Source organism: Phaethon lepturus, unplaced genomic scaffold (assembly GCF_000687285.1).
Source record: "Phaethon lepturus isolate BGI_N335 unplaced genomic scaffold, ASM68728v1 scaffold5398, whole genome shotgun sequence".
NCBI lineage: Eukaryota > Metazoa > Chordata > Aves > Phaethontiformes > Phaethontidae > Phaethon > Phaethon lepturus.
In genome coordinates, this window is record NW_010555440.1 from 21,709 (window position 1) to 27,578 (window position 5,870).

Here is a 5,870-nt window from a genome sequence, read left to right on the forward strand (position 1 = left end):
GCTAGACATAGAAAAGGAAGAGGATCACAGTGATCTGAGAAATTCTGTGTCCTGAAAAAATAAAGGATAATTTGAATCCTATTTGTTGAAGTGGCAGTTGAGGTCAATTTCAAACAATGTGCTCCATGTTCATTCATTGTTTGGGGGAGAGGTCTATATTATCTGAAGGACATGGCTGTTTCAATCTTAAAAGACGGAGAACTTATACAGTAACCACTTCTTTCCACAGGAAGCCTCACCAAAGTCTTCCTCTGAAAGAGAGTATTATATTGACAAAATGTTTAAAAAAATTATCACTGCTTATTTTTCCATTTCAGCTGACAGAGGAAGAGACCATGGCATTTCTTTTTACTGTCTTTAAAGATGATGATTTTCAGTCAGTGTTGAATTGATGTACTAGATTTTTTTCATGAGCTCATAGTTCAGACTCACACTTCACAGTGTTCTAGTATGCATTACTTATAAAATAATATATGAAGACAACAACAACTAGGTCAATAACATATGAACATTCATTAACTTCACAGCCATGTAATCCTACCTGTGAAGGCCTGGAAAGCCAGATCGGGACCAGAGCAGGAGCCAAGAAAGAGCAAGGAATCAAAGCAGGGCCAAGAGAGGAGCAGTGCAAGGGAGCCTGATGGGCTGAAGTGGGAAGTGAACTTTCGTCTGCAGGAAAAGCAAGGAAAAGAGCTGTCAGAGCCATGAGACTCTTTGAGGAACCTTCACCAGGCACCCCCAGCCCCTCAGTTCAGGAGCCCACCTGAGCTCGGGCGCAGGCACCCGTCCTGGGCTGAGCCATGCAGTAGGAGTGCCCATCTCCAGTCCTGTCTCGTGCTGCTGCTGAATGGTTGGTTGGCTTTCCTGGGCTGACGTTGGACATGAGTCATTAACTTACTTTGCCTGATGGTTGCAGGCCTGTCGTTCAGCTGGTGGCTGTCAGCAGCCTGCTCTTGCAGCTCTCTGGCAGGTGCTATGGGAGCCGTTGCACCCCGTCTGGGACCGGGTGCTGGAGGAGGCTGTGCCTCTGGAGTGACCACACCGTCTCTGCAGCCGGGAAGTCAGTGGGGTGCAGGCCTAGTCCACAGTATCTTTGGGTTTTCAGGGAATGAAGCTGGTCTGTTCTATCTGAAACACATCACAGGTCACCAAGGCTAGCTCGTATCTTGCTCATGACAGCTAGTAGCCTCCTTTGCTTTTTAGTGTTGGGAAAACACGCGTGACAATAAGAGAATTGACAAGAGAAACTCCTGTCTTGAGACAGACGCTCAAGGGTAGGCTGTGTGGAGAACAGAGCAATGAACTCCTGAATCAGTGAATTTCATTTGTATACAATATTCTGCTAGTGCAACCAGTTTTCATGTTTAATGTATTATTTTTCTTCAGAAGCTAGAAATCTAATATTGAACAACAAGTGCAGAATCATCAGCTTCACTATATGAGCACCTTAAGTTAAATTTAATAGAGGTAGTAAGTTACATAAATAAGCATTTAACTAACCATTCACACTAGCTTTTCTGTATGGTTAATATTATTCTCCCATTTACCTTTGTAAAAGGTACACTGTAGAGAAAATCAGTATTTTTAGAGTAAAAATCATTGTATTTTCGGTTGACACTGGTAAAGCCTGATTTTCACATTGATAAGCTATAGGTAGATCTCCTGTTGACTACAGTTATTTCTGAGGTGTGGTCATAAACAGAAGACAAAAAGACCTTGGCCATACTTACAGAATGAGGGTTAAACCCTCGAAATAAGCAGTTCAGCATGAGTTCCTAACACAAAGTTGTAGCTAAGAGGGTAAATGTGATACTTGCATGTCTGACTAGAGAAAGATCAAATAGAATAGGAAAATAGCACTGCCTTTTGAGTAATAATCATGTAGTGAGACTATTACTTGGCATATATTTCAAACAGTTTTTCTGCAGAATGATCAATGTGTAAAGACATAGCAAAGATGCATTACAGTGCTTATGGTCCAGTCATGCCCCTCCTCCCCACATGCACACCATGACTTTATAATTAAAGTTCTGTCTAGCTCATACCCTTGATTACCTGCATGGAGGGATTTGTGTGATAGTCATAAATGTCAGACTTTGAAACTGAATCTAGACAATTTCAATGAGAAATCTTGAGTTGTGAGAGTTATTGATTAGAGGGCTACTGTACTAGATTGTCCATCACATCAATTCTTTAGCCCTTAAATATGTATTTTAATACAAATTGTAACATTTTGTGCTGCAAGTTCTGTTTTGTTCAACGACAACCAACGATAGTGAGACCCCACCTGCAGTACTGTGTCCAGCTCTGGAGCCCGCAGCACAGGAAAGACATGGACCTGTTGGAGCAGGTCCAGAGGAGGCCACAAAAATGATCAGAGGGCTGGAACACCTCTCCTGTGAGGACAGGCTGAGAGAGTTGGTGTTGTTCAGCCTGGAGAAGAGAAGGCTCCGGGGAGACCTTATTGCAGCCTTCCAGTGCTTAAAGGGGGCTTCTAAGAAAGATGGGGACAGAGTTTTTAGCAGGGCCTGTTGCGACAGGACAAGGGGTAATGGTTTTAAATTAAAGAGGGTAGATGCAGACTAGATAGAAGGAAGAACTTTTCACAATGAGGGTGGTGAAACACTGGCACATGTTGCCCAGAGAGGTGGTAGATGCCCCATCCCTGGAAACATTCCAGGTCAGGTTGGACGGGGCTGTAAGCAACCGGATCTAGGTGAAGATATCGCTGCTTTTTGCAAGGGGGGTGGTACTATATAACCCTTAAAGGTCCCTTCCAACCTGAAGATTCTATGATTCTATGACAGAAATCTCTTTGTCATCCTTCAAAATCTAGGATTGGTTGAATTACAGATAATGATGTGTAATTCCTTGACCCAGGGAGTTATCCTGTTTCAGGAAGATGTCAAACCTGTGGTCCCCAATAGGTTCAATAGGTCGGAGTCACTTGAACTTCTTCTCTATAACATCTGATACGGATATCAGAATATGCTGTTAGTCTGGTAAGCTTATTCTTTCACAAAGATGTGAGCCTTAAATTTCCCTAGCCAGTTAAGCATGCTGTACAATGGCCCTCACAGGCAGATGGACTTTTGTATAGCTGAGCTAGATGCAAATGCTAATCCACTTACCTCAGAAAGGTTGTTATCTCAACCTAAAAACCTCAAGATATTGAGTCAATACCCTCAACAAGCTGGACCCTTTGCTTATCTGGCTTTTGCACATATTCCTTTCACATACTGGTTTCATATCCAGTTTTAATCATACAAAGCAATCCAGTGGTAATGCATAAACTGTGTACAATGGCACACAACTATTGAAATTATCTCCTGTTTTCCTTGTTCTGATCTTCAGGTTGTAGTGTAGCTACAGAGAGGTAAAACAGAATTCAATCAGAGAGGTAAAACAGAAAAGGTAATTAACGTAGCTGAAGGAATGACATCCAGAATTAAAATACAGACCTTCCTGATTCCATAGCTTCTCTTCATTCCTGGAGATAACATAAACTTAACAGAGCTAGGAACACAACTGAATTGATTTCTAGATATGTGATTACAGCAGAAGTCAGGTAGTGTTACCAGCTCTCTCAATCATTCATTTTGCCACAAGAAATTTCAAATAATTATGCTCTGGGAATTTTCAAATCAGGACATCTCAGAAATAGACCCTTATTTTATGTATGAAAATAGTGCATAATAAACAAAGCAAAGCATGGAATTAAATGAAGTGGTCTCAAGGACTTGTAGACCGACAATAATATTTTATTCTACTGAATGTAAGATATCTTACTTCAAGGCATTACAGAGAAAAAATAGCGGTGTAAATAGGTTTCTTCTTTTCCAAGAATACACAGAGTGAGACACTGCATGACAGCTACATGAACACTTTGAAATGTTTTCGATTTCTGCCTGAACTCCTCTTTATTGTGACAATTAGGTGATATCACATAATTACACTTACCAATCAGAGTGGCATTTGTGTTAAGAATACCTAGCCTTAAAAATTGCACCCCAGAAGATAACCGGATTATTCAGACAACAAAGAAGTGCACATGGGTAGATACACACAGTGCCTTCTCTCATGGAGAGTCCTCAGGACAGAAGTAGACAGGTCTCATTTGTAATAAGAGTTCTAAATTTTGGAAGACCCATATCTTTGACTCCTATCAAGGTAAATTAGACTTTGTGTGGGTTAGACATGGCAATACAGAAACACGGTGTGAGAAGTCACTATTGACAGATGCTCTAACTTTAATTCTGACATTTTAGGCGATACAGTGAAGATTTTTGAAAGGGTTAGAACATTTAAACAACTCTGAAGCTCTGCAGAACTCTGAAGCTTTCATATTTATATACATATATACACAACATGCATGCACGTATATATACTACATGCATGCACGTGTGTACATACACACGTGTGTATATTTATAAATATAAAAGTTGTTACATTTTAGGGACTCATCCTTGTGACACTGTACATAATGACTGTAGATAGCAAATATATTTCATATGCCCGAGTGACAGGTCTGTCTGACACAGGATTTCAGAGCTTGCAGGAATCAGAGGTCCCGGTCAGGCTGCGCCGGGGAACGCCGCCCCGGCTGCCGTCAGAAGCCAGCACGGAACCCATTTTTTGTGAAAGTTTGCCATCTAGAGACCGTATCAGGAAGCACCAGGATATAAAAGGACTCCCTTAATGAAACAAAAACAGATTAAGTAAATTTTCTGAATGTTTGTAGGTATAGCTCAAACCAGCACTGCCTTTAGTACCTTTTATGTTTAGCTTTGTCGGAAATACCATCGTGAAAGTGTTGAGCTGATACTTCTCCCCAAAACAGAATCAGTTCTTCACTAAATTTGTAATGTGCATGTGCAATCCAAGCTTGCTTCCAGTGAAAAGGGACATTATCAAAATAAGTACTTTTAATGCTTTTATAGTAAGAAAGATTGTTTCAGAAGCCATCTCCCGCTGATAGAGCAGAGATTAAATAAGCAATAAATATGAGTGTGTTCATCGCAGAGACAGAATTAAACATTTGTGACAAGAGAAAGGTAAAAACTTTTCTTCAGAATATCAGCTTTTTATTCTCCTTACAAAAATATCTCAAGCTACATGAATTTTTTTTCACTGAAAAATGCTGTTACTTCAATTTTCATTTGTTTATATCTAATTAGAAAAGTTGAAAGTAAATAACTTTAAAATACCTTTAAAAGCTTAAGAAATATTTTCAACAACATTTGGCAACCTTTCCAGAAAAGTTTGCAAAAAGAATAGCAGTGCCATAATTTCAGAACTTGGGAAGTATTGACAGTACTTTTATTTCTTATTCTTCGTCATAAAATCTAATTTATGGGTTTGGGTTTTCCAGAATAGAATCATAGAAGCATAGAATAGCTTGGGTTGAAGGGACCTCTAAAGGTCATCTAGTCCAACCCCCTGCAATAAGCAGGGACATCTTTAACTAGATCAGGCTGCTCAGAGCCCGGTCCAGCCTCACCTGGAATGTTTCCAGGGATGGGGCATCTACCACCTCTCTGAGCAACCTGTGCCAGTGTTTCACCACCCTTGTTGTGAAAAAATTCTGCCTTCTATCTAGTCTAAATCTGACTTCTTTCAGTTTAAAACCGTCACCCCTTGCTCTGTAGCAGCAGGCCCTGCTAAAAACTCTGTCCCCATCTTTCTTAGAAGTCCCTTTTAAGTACTGGAAGGCTGCAATAAGGTCTCACTGGCGCCTTCTCTTCTCCAGGATGAACAAACCCAACTCTCAGCCTGTCCTCACAGGAGAGGTGTTCCAGCCCTCTGATCATTTTTGTGGCCTCCTCTGGACCCGCTCCAACAGGTCCATGTCTTTCCTGTGCTGCGGGCTC